Below are 15,689 nucleotides of genomic sequence, written 5' to 3' on the forward strand. Positions count from 1 at the left end.
AGTTAAGGCCTTGATCCTGTGAAGACCTATGCATTTTAGTAAGTCAATTGAAGTCAAAGGGTATCTGCTGAAGTTAAACATGTTGTTCATCTTCATGGGGGCAAGGCCTAAAATTCTCTTCATGAAAGTCTTATTTTCAACAAGATTGGGGATATTTTAAAAGTGTATAGTGCTAGCGGTAATGTAGGAGAAACCCACTGAAACCTTTTCAGGGAATATTGTAAGCCAATTTTTAAAATCATATTTATATCAGAAGACAATCAAATTTTATCAGAAAAGTATTATGTTAATTTCAAACTCATCGTCCCCACCAGAAGTGTGGGGGCTGGTCAGAAAGTATAAAAGCAGAGCCCTGCTTCTCAACTGGGGCTTACCCATAAAAGGATCCAGATCTTCTTACCAGTGAGCAGAAACGCCAGCAGAGCTCATGGTTGAGTCAATACTAACCTAGGGTATGTCTACACTACCCCACTAGTTCGAACTAGCGGGGTAATGTAGGCATACCGCACTTGCAAATGAAGCCCGGGATTTGAATTTCCCGGGCTTCATTTGCATAAGCGGGGAGCCGCCATTTTTAAAACCCCGCTGGTTCGAACCCCGTGCAGCGCGGCTACACGGGGCTCGAACTAGGTAGTTCGGACTAGGCTTCCTATTCCGAACTACCGGTACACCTCGGTAGTGGAACCAAACTACTGAGGTGTACCGGTAGTTCGGACTAGGAAGCCTAGTCCGAACTACCTAGTTCGAGCCCCTTGTAGCCGCGTTGCACGGGGTTCGAACCAGCGGGGTTTTAAAAATGGCGGCTCCCCGCTTATGCAAATGAAGCCCGGGAAATTCAAATCCCGGGCTTCATTTGCAAGTACGGTATGCCTACATTACCCTCCTAGTTTGAACTAGGAGGGTAGTGTAGCCATACCCCTACAGAGTGAAAGGCCTGAGCTATAGACTGTTTGCTTGATCCCCACCCTGAAAGCTAGGGTATCCTGTAGACTAATCCAGCTGCTGATTCCCTGCACTCAGGCTAGGTACCTTACGATATGAATATGATAAAAATTTGCTTGGGAAATTAGTTTGTAGTATATTACAGAAGAACCAGTTACAAATCTATAGTTAAAACTGATTTATATTTTGCATTTAAAACAGGGGTTCAAGATCTTTGTTTTTAAAATATGGAATATACATCCCAAACATGCAACACTTGGCTCTGTATAGAAAATGAATTTTCTAAGCATTTATAAACAAATCTGTTAGAGTTTTGGTTGAAATTAATTCATAATTGGATTCCATACAGAAATTAAGCATTTTTGTCAATCTTTTCTTTGCCCCTTTATATAGTTTAAAATGAACTGACATGTTCAGCAGGCCCATCAGCAGGGAGAGGCAGGCAAAAGGGGTAAGTGCAAAGGGGCCCTGTGTAGCAGCAGCAGCAGCCTGGGGCTCCAGGCCCCTTTTGAAATGTCATAGGAGTATTCTGTGGGACTTTGATGGCTGGGGGGGGGGCGGGGCGGGAGGGCTCAGTGACACACTCTAGATGAACTAAGTGCTGACTGCCCTCAGCCCTGCCCCTTCTCAAACATGAAGCCAGACCCCCCCACACACCTTGCCCCCAGACCTATGGTGGCTATCAGCCTAGCTGATGTTTGGTATAGACCATTGATGAGAAACCTGTGGCATGTGGATTGCATGCAGCCCTTTGAGGCTCCACCTGAGGCCTGTGGATCCCTGACTGTACCTGATACACACCTCTTGCACCAGAGCCCTACTCCTTCCCTTCCCTCCCAGCAATTTTGGAGTGCACGAATCACCTGATTCACCTTCTGTCCCCACACCTCTCCCAGAACTGGAATGTCACACGTGAGATGTTCCTGGCTGTTCCAGCTCTAGAAGGGAGGCGGAAGATCAGGGATGGATCATGAATCAGCCAATTCACGCACTCCGAAGTTCTGGGAGAGAGTGGACAGGAGTAGGACATGCGGATCTCTAATGTGAGAAGCATGTGTGGGAGGGAGGGAGGCAGCCAGTGGGATGGAGGGGCTGGAAGCGGAGCCCCAGTGGACTGCGGGCTACTGCGGCCCACTGAGGTAAAGAAGGGTCACTCATGCAACCCACTCATAATTCATGGTTGCTCATTGCTGGTAGAAGCTATGTTTGAAGATATTTGTAAGTGGAGAAAAGTTATGAACTATTGTATCTAATTGTAAGGCTACTGACAGATATGTCAAAATCTCAGGTATTTCGTAAGCAGATTCACTGTGACATCAGAGGTAATTCAACCAATCATTACTTTCATCTGTTTGTGTCGCAGAAAAATATAGCTAAATTTGAATGCTGTTATTTTATTGGGTGTAATAAGTCAGGGGTAGAAATAGGTAAATTATTTGGTACAGCTGTCACTTTTCTCTAAAGATTACTTGGCAGTGTGCTAGCTTGGGCATCAGTGCTTGAAAAGCACTTCTGCTTCAGCTCTGCTGTGCATTGAGCAGCATTGTTTGAGCGAACTCAGACAGTTGTTCAGAGGAAGCACTTAAAGCACAGACTGAGACTCAGGACTGTGCATTCCCTGATGCCCTATCACAAAGCACCATTATCACGAACACAGCCCCCTAAATCTATAAGCCGGTTACAAATGAAGGAGCAGATTCACCAATATCCTTTAGCCACATTGTACTGCTCTGGCAAATTAAAACTATCATAAACTGACTTCAATTATCCACCACCTTCTGGTTAGTTAGCACTACTTTGATTACAAGTAAACCTGCCCTTAAAAAATAAAATTAAAAGCAATGATTTGAGGATTGTGTTATGTTTCTTCAAATGATATTGTGTAGTAGCATTTCTTGTTTCAATTTCCAAGGTGAACTCTAGTCTTTAAAAAGCTAAGGGAATTGCACAACCACAATCTATGGCAAAGTGCAGTTAAGGTTGAGAGTATATATCAATAATTTAATTTTAAATGATAACTTCTCTTTAGAGGGATGTTGCAATTACACTAGAATCAGGCAAGAGAAAGCTCCCACCCTGCTGCCTGATTGCTGCTGCAGACAGTCTGGCCACTGCTGGCCCTGCTATCTCCAGGGATTCGCCAGGGTTACCCTGCTGAAGCTGCCTAGCCGCCACCAGTCCTGCTTGAACACCACTGGCCCTGCTACTGCTGGGTATTCCCAGAGCTCCTTGGTGAAGGTTCCTCTTCCACCTGGTCCCACTCCTGCTGGAGGTTCCCTTGCAGTGCTATCCAGCCACTCCAGCCCCACTGGGGATTCCCCATGTTCCCTGGTTGGGGCTTCCTAGTTGCCTGGCCCCTTTCCTGGTCAGGGGCTGTCAGCCCTACTGACAGGACCAGTCCTGCACACACCAGGGATTTCCTGGGGTTCCCTGGCCTGGGACTGCCTGGCCCCACTGCTGCCGTGGGTTCCCTGGCCAGGGTGGGGGCTCCCTGTTCACAGCCTGGCCCCACTGAACTTGGTGTTCCCCACTGAGCATGGAGCTCCCCAGCCCCGCAAGCACTGCTAAGGTCAGGGGTTCACTAGCCTGCCAGAGCTCCACAGTTGCCACCTGGCCCAGATGCTGTTAGCCCAATCAGGACTCCTCAGCCCTGCATTCTGCTCCTGGCCCATTAGTTACCAGACCAGAGAGTCCTGGATTTTGGAGGTTCAACCTGTAGTTTAACTGTGATAATATAGACAGCAGCAGCAGCACACTCTTGTCTCACTGAGTACAAACCCACCTGGAGTCTAAAGCTCTATACTCTGGTCAATTCGTTCATGCTGTCATTACTGTTTCACTCACTACCATGGCTACACTACTATTTCTAGCATGCTAATCTGTATGAGCAGGGCTCGACAAATCCATTTATCTACTCGCCCGGAGCGAGTAGATTTCAGCCGGTTGCCCCATTCACGGGCAGTGCGCACATGCACAGTGCAGGTCAGGTGCATGCACGGTGCAGGGCTGGCGAATGGATTTTGCTGTGGTTTGTTGAGCCCTGAGTATGAGAGAGAGCGCACAATGTGTATATGAGCTTGGAGTTACACCCTTAACGTATATTTCAGGCACACCCTACATCAGCCAATTTTTTCTGACCTTGGTGGGTCCACAGTTAAGCTGAACATCTCTGCTAGAAAGCATACCCGTGACTTCACCTTGCTTTCCCAAAGCTTTTTGTGTGACCCTTTGAATGTTCTCTTGACTCTCCCACAACCTGGGTGGTTTTAGAAGGCCAGAATCACCAGCATGGTTCCTTACCTGCGTTTGTGTATTTTGCACAGGTCCGACAGCTGCTCTGCAGAAAGGCAGCAAAACCTGATTGTATTAGGCTTGCCTAACCTATTGTCCCCAGTTACTTCCAGCTGAGCAACTTGTAAGCCACAGTAGTGTAGCCTCAGTGTGGCTTATGTGGTTAGGTCCTATGATGGTGTCACTTGTATAGATATGTGGATGGAGTTAGCCATGGGGTTTGTTACAGGGATAGGTTCATGGGAAAATGTTTTTGTAGTGCATTGTATGGCTGGCGGTATTTGGTTCAGGTCGGGGAGGGAGGGGCTGTCTGTAGGTGAGAACTAGCCTGTTACCCACAGTCTCTGAGTGAAGGATTGTTTTCTAGGAGTCTCACTATCCCTCTGAGGCAGTAAATCCAGAATTTGACAGTATTTTTCTTGGTTGGCAAATGTATCTTAAATGGCTTCATTACCACTTGAATGCCTCTTGCACAGTTTCAGTGTCTGCTAATAAGGTCTTAAAAAACGAGTGGTCATGTAGCACCTGAGAGACTAACAACAAAATATAGATAGTATCATGATCTTTTGTGGGCACAACTCACTTGTTCGGATGACAAATGAATGGAGCAAGAGCCACAAAGGGACAAATATAAAGCGGAAGAGGAGAAGAGAGGGGAAAGAGGAAAAAATAATAGGTCTGATAGATTTGTTCATTTTTAAGTTAAATACATCCCCTTCGAAGGAAGAAGAGTCACAGAACAGGAATAAGAAGGGGCGGATAGGTGGACATTAAGACCCAGCTCTGTCCCAAATGTTAAGGTTCCCTGTGCAACTACATATTCTGTATATGGGTAAGGATGACACTAGGTTTATTATTCTGTCTCAATCTTTGTATTTCTCATTCTATTAATTATACTAGCCAGGGTGTTGTAGAAATCTGTGCAAAGTTTGTCAATATGTCTGATTTGCTCTGCTGCAGGCCCCTGAAGAGTTGAATTGTAAATCCTGAGGCCTGGTCCACCCTAGAGCAGAAGTTGAGCTAAGATACACCACTCCAGCTACGTTAATTATGTAGATGGAATTGACATATCTTAAATCCCTATATACATAAAGGAAGGTCAATGGGAGCAAATGCTCCTTTCAGCTTCCCTTATTTCTCATGAGGAGCAAGAGTACCAGCAGTGAAAGGGGCTCCCTCTGAGTTTGATTTAGCACATCTTCACTAGACCCACTAAATTGAACCCCAGAAGGTCGACTGTGACAGTGTTGATCTTCTGCGTAGTATAAATGTGCCCTGAGTTACTATATACCTTGTGTTCTGTGAGTGGCTGTGTTTTAGCTACTGGGAAGCATGAGAAGTAGTCATGGGTTGTAGGAGCTAGGCATGTAGGGTACATCTAGACTACAAGCCTCTTTTAAAAGAGACTTTTTCAAAAGAATTTTTCGAAAAAGCCTCTTTCAAAACAGTGCGTCTAGACTACAGACAGTACTTTCAAAAAAGTGAGCTGCTTTTTCGAAAGAGAGCACCCAGGCAGTCTGGATGCTTTCTTTCGAAAAAGAACAGTTTGCATTACATAGCACCTTTTTTTGAAAGAGCGCTTTCGAAAAAAGGCATTATTCTTCGTAAAATGAGGTTTTCCGTGTCAAAAAAACTGCTGCGCTCTTTCGATTTATAGCAGTCTAGATGCAGGGGAAGTTTTTTTGAAAACAGGCCACTTTTTTTGAAAAAACCCTGTAGTCTAGACACACCCTTGAAGTCACAGATCTTTGAAGGCGGTGATAAAGTACCTGAACCATGTGAGAGCCTGGGGTGATTCCTTCATTCTAAAGATTCTGGAAGCTTCAAACAGAGAAGATTGAATGATATTCTCACAGAAGTCTGGTGAGTGTCCAAGAGATGAAGTTTGACTAGATCTTTAAAACTGTCACAGCTACAGAGAAAACTTAAGGTTGTTTGAGTGTCTTAGTTGTCTATTTCTATTTCTTTGAATATTTGTATTTTTTTCTGGGCTCATCTAGACTACGTGGAAGATTTGAAAGAGGATATGCAAATTCTGTGGGAATTTGCATATCTTCTTCCAATCTCACTTTTGAAAGCAGAGCTCTTGAAAGTGAAAGAGGTAGGGATGCGGCTTTTTCGACAACCCCCACCCTTTTTTTCGAAAAGCCACTCTTCCTCAAAAAATTAGGTTTACATGGCTTTTTGAAAAAGGGGGGGTTGCTGAAAAAGCTGCATCCCGAATACTTTCACTTTCGAAAGCGAGATCGGAGTAAGATCCTGAAGAATTTGCATATCCTCTTTCAAATCTTCCACGTAGTCTAGACATAGCCTCAGTATAACCTTAATTCTGAATTTCTTGTTTTTCCATAGAGAAAATATCCTGTATCATTATTTGTTAGAAGTTAAATGTGGTATCTATTCGTCTTTGGCTCATCCTGTGAATTGGGATTGGGGAGTTATGCTCTTCATCACCAAGTGCTCCTATCATGTGTATCTTCTAAATGAACCCTTACCTCTTTTATGTTGTTCTTCAGCATCACAAACCACCTTTTTCTAGGTCTTCCTTATGGCCTTGGTTCCATGCTTACTAGCCCTTGTATGCTCTGGCCAACAGATCCCACATCTCAATTTCTCACATGTCCCAGCTATCTCAGTCAATACTCCGCCAGCTTTTCCACAATGAGGACTACCTGCATCATGGCTTGTACCATTTCATTATGTAGCCTGTTGACTCTTCTCTTACCCAATGTCTACCTGAGGATAAGCTGGCTGTTCTGATATAAAAAATGACTGCACATTTTGTTATTTACGCAAGAGCATAAAATGTTTCATTGCAAAGTTGAGCTGAAAAGGAGTTTGACAGTTGAGATTGACAGAAGGAAGCACACTACTTTGAGTTCTATTTTGTCTTATTTTTTGAATTGTAAAAAGAACAGTACTAATACATTTCAGATTATACATGTGGGCTACGTCTAGACTGGCCACAAATTCCAGAAAAGGGATGCAAATCAGGTAAGTCAGGATAGGGAAATCCGCGGGGGATTTAAATAAACATGTCCGCCGCTTTTTTTCCGGCTTGGGGAAAAGCCGGAAAAAAAGCGTCTAGACTGGCGTGATCCTCCGGAATAAAGCCCTTTTCCGGAGGATCTCTTATTCCTACTTGAAACTTGAAAGTAGGAATAAGAGATCCTCCGGAAAAGGGCTTTATTCCGGAGGATCACGCCAGTCTAGACGCTTTTTTTCCGTCTTGGGGAAAAGCCGGAAAAAAAGCGGCGGACATGTTTATTTAAATCCGCGGGGGATATTTAAATCCCCCGCGGATTTCCCCATGCTGACTTACCTGATTTGCATCCCTTTTCCAGAATTTGTGGCCAGTCTAGACGTAGCCAGGAAGTATAATATCAAATAACTGAATGTTGCTGTACTGCCACTTCATCTAGTTTTCCTGAAGTTACTTACCATATAACAGCATTCTTGTCTGCTACTTCCCCATATAATTATCTATTCTATTCAGATGCTATGAAGGCATGGTCATGCATATCATCTGCATAGTCCTTCATATCCAAGAGCAAACTACTCCCAAGACTGGCTCTGATCAATTGATGGATTGAGAATTGGTTTGCTGATTTGTATTTCTGAAATACACTTGACAGACTTAATTTCCTGTAGTCCTTTCTGATAGAAGGAAAGGTTATGATGTAGGCCACACACAAACGTAACTTTATAATATGGCTGTAACATTCTTATTACTATAATATTTGTTAACCTTTCTATTTGAACTATGGAACAACTTTAATATGTGCAGCTAAATCAGACAGAACCAATTCTGACTGATTAATTTAGATAATGGAGTGATGATGGCTATTTCAGATATCATTTCTGGTGATCCTAGGGCAGACGGTAGAGTCCTTACTCACATTGCTATACTCAGGGCAGTAGTCACATTGCACATAATGGAACATTACTTAAAGAATCATAAATATAAAGACTACATAATCTGCCACTAAAAGAAGTTATTTTTCAGCATTTGTTACTATTATAATTATAATAAAAAACATGGAACGTGAGAGCCAGGTTTACTTTCTTGAGAAGTACACCTGGAAAAGCCATAGCAGATATACTGCAATTTTATATTGCTATTGAATTATGTTTGCCAGTGAAGTACAGATACAAGCAAATATTTGATCATTCACATTTTAAAAATATTAAAGTATAAAATGAATAGGTAGATTAGTATAACCACAGAATCTTGCAAGCAGTGAACCAATGGTGGAAATTCATTTGAAACTTTTCAACTGGCTTTTTCTTTCACAAGCTGGCAACTCTGTCAAAGGACAGAGTAAAATTCAGCAGCTTGTCTATTAGGACGTTAGTTCGAATTAATTTTGATAGGCACTACACTAGCGCTCCGCTAGTTCGAACTTAATTCGAACTAGCGGAGTGCTTAGTTCGAACTAGGTAAACCTCATTCTACGAGGACTAAGCCTAGTTCGAACTTACTAATTCGAATTAAGGGGTGTGTAGCCCCTTAATTCGAACTAGTGGGAGGCTAGCCCTCCCCAGCTTTCCCTGGTGGCCACTCTGGCCAACACCAGGGAAACTCGTATGCCCCCCTCCCGGCCCCAGACCCTTTAAAGGGGCACGGGCTGGCTACGATGCCCATGCCAGGTGCAAGCCTGCCAGCACCCAGCCAGCAGACCCTGCACCTGGCACGGATTGAGCCACCCACCCGATGCCCCACAGCCCTCCCCCTCTTCCCGGGACCAGGCCGGCAGCTCCTGGGAGCTTACCCGGGACCGCAAGAGGCGGGCACCCGCCTGGTCTAGTGCGGACATTATGGACCTCGTCCACGACCTCCGCACTAGGCACAGGAGAGCTGCCAGCCTGGCCACCCAGGAGCAGGTGTGCATGAAAATCAAGGTGGTCCACTGAGACCCCCGACCCTGAGCCCTGAGCTTACAATGGCCGTCCTGGGTCAGACCAAAGGTCCATCTAGCCCAATAGTCTGTCTGCCAACAGCGGCCAACCCTAGGGATCCTGGAGGGGATGGACCAAAGACAGTGACCAAGCCATTTGTCTCGTGCCATCCCTCTCCAACTTTCCACAAACTTTGGGCAGGGACACCACTCCTACCCCCTGGCTAATACCACTCCATGGACCCAACCTCCATCACTGTATCTCACTTCTCTTTAAACTCTGTTCTAGTTCTAGCCTTCACAGCCTCCTGCAGCAAGGAGTTCCACAGGTTGATTCTTTGTTTGTGAAGAACAACTTTATGTTACTCGTTTGAAGCCTGCTACCCATTCCTTTCCTTTGGTGTCCTCTAGTCCTTCTATTATGGGAACTAATGAAGAACTTTTCTTGATGCACCCTCTCTTCCGCACTCATGCTTTTATAGACCTCTATCCTATCCCCCCTCAGTCTCCTCTTTTCTAAACTGAAAAGTCCCAGTCTCTTTAGCCTCTCTTCATATGGGACCTGTTCCCAACCTCTGATTATTTTAGTTGCCATCTCCTCTCCCACCCTCTCTCTTCCCCAGTTTTGTTTAATAAAGAGAGATTCTATTTTTGAACACAATTGTCCTTTATTTTGTACATCAGGAAGGGGGGCTAGGGAGGGGTAAGTGGAAGGAGGTGAGGGAGGAATGGGGTATGAGCCCCCGATGGGGAGGACTGGGCTGGCTCTGCAGGCTTCTGGGGGTGAAAGCTCTCCTGCAGCACCCCAATTGCCCCCTCTCCCCAGATGGCAGCCTGCGGCAAGTGCAGCCGGGCTGATGGCCGAGTGCTGTGATGTGCCCAGTGTGGGTACTCCGGGCACTCCAAGCCAGGACTGCTTTGCAAGCGGGGCACCCCTGAGAATGTCTGTCCGGGGTGGGGGTCGGGACCCTTTAAGCGCTGCCCTTGGCTAGCCTGAGACAGCATCTCCACTCTCTAAGTCCTCCTCTGATGCCCTGCCGGCACTGCTTCCGGCCATCTTTAACCCCAGTTCAGGGTCTGCTCAATGTGGACATGCTAGTTCGAATTAGTAAAATGCTAATTCGAATTAGTTTTTTAGTCTTGATGTGTTAGTTCGAATTAGCTTAGTTCGAATTAACTAATTAACTAGTTCGAATTAACTAATTAACTAAGTTAGTTCGAATTAGCGCTGTAGTGTAGTCATACCCTCAGTCTGCAGTTCTTGTGAGTACTGATTTTCCAGTCCTAATTAGTAGAGACCAGTGGAGGGACTCTAGTGAAATATACTGGAATTGCCATTTGGGATGTTTGCATCATTGTAGCCTTTTTGATCCCCAAGACTCTAGAGAACTAGGGTGGATGATGTAATACATTTATTGGGTCAACTTCTGTTGGTGAAAGAGACATGCTTTCGAGCTACACGGAGCTCTTCATTAGGGCTGTGTAGCTCACAAGTTTGACACTCTCATCAATAGAAGCTGGTCCAGTAGAAGATATTATCTCACCCACTTTGTTTCTGTACTTGACTTGTGGCACTCAATATCATAAATTTTGAGTGCTGTTCTATTATCACTACTTACCATTTGTATGAAAAATATGTATTTTGTGTAATATCTGTGCATTGCAAAAATAACATATATTAAACATGTGACTTGGAAGAATTCACGTATTTCTATCTATCATGCTAACTGCTTGGGTTGAAAAGAATGATACTCAGCTTGAACTAAACTGAAAGGCAGGGAGGAACAATTCTTATTTTTATATTTTACATTCATACTGCAATCACATCTCTAATGTAGCTACTAGTTGTTGTTTAACTTGAGGAAATATTGTACATCTTATAACAAAAGCTGAACAGAGGACATCAATGTTATTTGGTGACAGCTTTTGAGGTTTCAGTAATTGTTTTTTGTTCTCCATTGGAATTAAAAAAAACCCACCTTTCTGAACCATTTTACAAAAATGGAATTCTATCAAAATGTTTATTTTTGGATTAAAACCGGAATGTGTATAGTTTAGGGCACTCATGTGGTATGTGGAAGATCAATGTTCAAATCTCTCCTGTGCCTTATTCAGAACAGAGTTTTTCCATCTTAGATCACTCTGAATCAGACAGAGCAGAGATCTGAACTTGGGTTTTCTACATCTCCAACCAACACCTTAACCAGCAGCCTATTAAGCATGAAAGTCTTGTTCTTTCTCTATTCTTCTTCCCATTTCTTCTCAACCTTCTCCACCCTCCAGCTGAACTTTGTCTTGAAACCAATATATCTCTGCTAACTGAAATACTTTGTCATTGACAAAGCAGCATATTTTGGTGAAAACTCATTTTGTCAGAAATGTTCTGACTTAATGATGATAAAATTCTGTTGGGATACATCTAAACTATGTTCTATTTTTGAAAGAAGATATGCAAATTTGGTGGGAATTTGCATATTTTCTTCCAATCTCACTTTTAAAAGCAGAGCTTTCAAAAGCAAAAGTAGTCTGGACACATTTTTTTCAGGAAAATAACATGTAAGCCTCATTTGTAAAGGAAGAGCGGTTTTCTGAAAAAAATGTGTCCAGACTACTTTCGCTTTTGAAAGCTCCGCTTTTGAAAATAGAGCATAGTCTAGATATAGCCTTGGGTTTTATATTTCGGGATTGTTGAGAAGCCATTATGTCAGGTGATGTCTCTGCTTAGAACAGCCATTTTATGTGGCTAAGGATCTGTGATTAGAAAGGACTATGACTTTTCATGAAGCTAGTACAGTATTAGCAACTCTCATGACTTTTATCATTACTAGCAATTTGTAGTTTTTAACTTCTCTCATGAAACTGTACCAACACACAAATTCTCTCATATTCAAAATGTCTATTATGTCCTATGCTAGTCAGTGGGATGGAAATTGGCAAGGTGGCTGTCATTTTCCTACAGTCTGTGCTCATATTGAAGTGAGGCTTTAATAAAGTTAGCTGCCACTTCCCACTGTTTTCAATTATATTAAAACCATGCCCACAGGCCGAATGACTGCTACACTATGGTTCACAGGGCTAGACAGGACAGAGAGACTGTGTGAAAAGGGAATGGGGAACATGAAGGAGCTTAGGAGGCAGATGTAGGGGTTGAAGGAAATGAGGTGCAGAGATACACGAGGAGCAGGAGGGATGCTGAGGGACTATAAAGGGGGTTGGAAACAGAAGGGATTGGATAGCAGCACTTCCAAACTTGGTGGTCATACAGAAGAAATGAGAGTGCTCTCCAAGCATCTAAGTGGAGATAGTTTTGATAACATATTGACCACAAATTATGGGATTTTGGAACCTGCAATAGGAACTCTCCCAATGATGAAGAAATGTCCTGTAGTCCCTCAGTTTTCAGGGGTAGACAGAGCTGTGTGCAAGAGCCTCAGAACTAAGGAGATAGATCTGCACTGCAATTGAGATCTGACTTCTGTGCATGACCCTAGAGGACCCTGGTGCAGCAGGAACTTGGGCAGAGTGGAGTATGGGCTCAGTCAGACCTGCCTCCCACTGCCTTGGGACTTGTCTACATGGGATCTGGGCAAAGAAGAAGGCCAGAAGGGCAGGAAGGCAGGAAAGAGGCAATGGGTGGAGATGGTGTTGCTGGGTCTGGGAAAAGGGGAAAAGTCCCAGGGGGATAGAAAAAGGCAGGAGAGAGGCAAGTCAACTCAGTCATAAGAAACTGCCATACATTTCCTCTCTGGGGGGTGAAGAGAAAGTAAGATTATTATATCTTTTTGAGTAGCCTGGAAGAAGCATGTGTGTTCGCAGTTGACATCTCAAACTAAAATTTCCATACATGCACACAGCCAGAATAGTACAATTGAATCTACAGAGTAAAAGGACAGAGTAAAAACTATGGTGTGATGATTTTCAAATCTCTGGCCCCACAAATCAAATCTTATGGGGGAAGGGGTTTGTTTTTGGTCTCTTGAGCTTGACAGCCTTGCCATGCATATAAAAAGGGGCATTCTGAACTCAATAAAATATAAACTGTGTTAAATTGGGAGTATATCAAAATTAGCAGTGCAGTTATCCTTGACAGAGAGCAGACTAACTTCACACAATAACAGTTGGTAAACTGTATACTCCTTCAGCCCCTCTCCGAGTGGTAGGACTTGTTGGGCATAGAGCCTTGACCTCTCATACTGATCTGCTTCCACATAGGGCATACATTGAGGGTGGGTGTGAAATGGCAAGAGACCTATGAAATATTGTGAATTTCATGTACAGATTTCTACATAGATTGCTCTGCCTGTTTGAGTGTGAATGTGACTCTTTCAAGTTCTTTTTTCCCCCGCTTTCACTGAAGTCTGTGCCAAAGTTCACGTTGACTTTAATGTTGTGGAAACAGGCTTTTATTTCTGTTCTTCACTTGCCCCTGAAAAGATAAAGCTGGGGTCACCAAGAAAGAATCCCTCTCTCCTTTGAACCTTAGTAATAGAGAGGGACTATATAACCTTTGCTCAATCCAAGCCAGGTAGGTTTAGATAAATATTTGTGTGCCAGTTTTCTAGCCATAGAGCCAATAGACTTAGGTCATAAAAGAACCAGGCAGAAGGTCGAAGAGGAAAGATAACAAAGATGATCAAAAAGGCCAGATTCTGGTATGTGAATATGAGTGTGAAGGTGAGGAGAGTGTGTCCTCTACTGGGTAGAAGATAATCAGAATCTTAGTGCTTATTCACAAGACATAAATATAATTGGTGTATCCTGACTGTAGTAACTAACAGTAAACAATATTGCAGAGATTAATTTCCACCTACTGGAGATGGCAAGGCAGTGTGGGGATGAGGGGAAGCTGACAACAGGGGGAGAAGCTGGGAGTCAGGCCGGTGACTGGGCCAAGACTAGAGGGGGCTGATAGCACAAGAGACAAGAAATGACCTCCCCTGGCAAAATCCCTATCGGGACCAGTAAGGTCCCAGTCCCAAGTGTGGTGTAACCTGTAGTTACAATGAACCTCTGGGTGAATTATCTGCAGAACAAGAATTATTCCCTAAAGAAAATATCATTTTCATTGTCTTTTCACAGTTGAAGCTCACTGTAATCAGGAGGAGTTATTTCATTAACTTCAGTAGCCATAATGTCAAATTCTGGAGCTAAATCACAAAAACTGAGAAATCAAAAAAGGGTTGCAAATTTTTCACTCAGCTCTAATGAATATCAACTTTTTCATGATGTCCTCTGAATAAATATTTCAGATTCACAGTGGGTGAAATACCTGGCTACTTTACTTATTGGCCCATGAATTCAAATATTAGAATGGTCACCCAACTATTATGTCTACAATTCCACAGAAGAATTAAGCAACTCACGGAACAAATGTGCTTCTCAGATGCTGTGGCATAAGGAGTAAACTGGCATCTTGCTTACATTATGCTGTGAAATTACTGGTGTAATGTCAAAAAAAGGTGGTTTCCAAGAAACTAAGAAATGAAATGGCATTGGCTGTTAAATGAGCTAAAAGTTCTTTCTTTGTTATGTTCTCAGCATTATTTAGATCACAGCATGCATTTGGAACATGACAAACACAATGTTCTATTCCACATGTCTGGTAATGAATACTGTCTTTTTATATGTATCCATTCTCATCCTGTCATTTATTTACATTTCTGAAATTAAAAAGCACCTATGGTGTCAACAGTTCAAAGCACGCTGTCCATTTCTCAAATATCTGGAACTTTCTGCAGTTTCACATACAGGTATGAGTATTCATTCTGGAAAGCCTACATTTCAAATAATCATAAAGCTATTAGGAATGTTTCCCAGTACACACATACAGGATATCCAACCCAAAAAAGCAGAAGCAGTTGGCTAATAAAGGCATGCAGTGATTTCAAGGACCTTAATGCCCCAACCTAATGCTTTAATTTCACCTCATTGAAGCCAACTAATCTTATTTTCAATGAATGTATTACCTCAGAAACACTTTTTCCTCATTACCCATGTGCTTATAGTACAGCAAAATACTCATTTTCTATTTGAAACAAAACTTGCCAACACTAATATAATTGTCCATGAAATTAATCCTGAAAGGAAGGAGACATGCTATGCATTTTATTTGAAATAAAGAATGGTTATAGCCATCCAAAATTAAAGCTCATTGTTATGAAATTTAGTAATTGACAGTTTGTGGAAACACAACAACAGATCTGATTTTGCTCAACTTTATATCTGGTTTGCACCAATGTAGCTTCATTTACTTTACTAGAGTTACATGTAATTTGCATGAGCATAAAGCAAATCTATTTCAGTAGCTTCATTCGTGTATTTCTTTTTTTCCCCGTTATTGTATCTAATCTCTTCTTGATTGGGGGCCAAATTCTGCTTTGTTGTACTGATGTAAATTTCTTTTGAAATCATTGGAGTGAATCAAGATTCATACTGGTGTGATAGATCAGAAAGTGGCTCTAGATTTACATGAAGTGTGAATGGGGACAAAATTTGGCATGCTGTTTCCCATGTTTCACCTGAATATGACTGTTCCTTTTTTTTTTTTGAAAGATTTTT

Source organism: Pelodiscus sinensis, chromosome 1 (assembly GCF_049634645.1).
Source record: "Pelodiscus sinensis isolate JC-2024 chromosome 1, ASM4963464v1, whole genome shotgun sequence".
Lineage (NCBI taxonomy): Eukaryota > Metazoa > Chordata > Testudines > Trionychidae > Pelodiscus > Pelodiscus sinensis.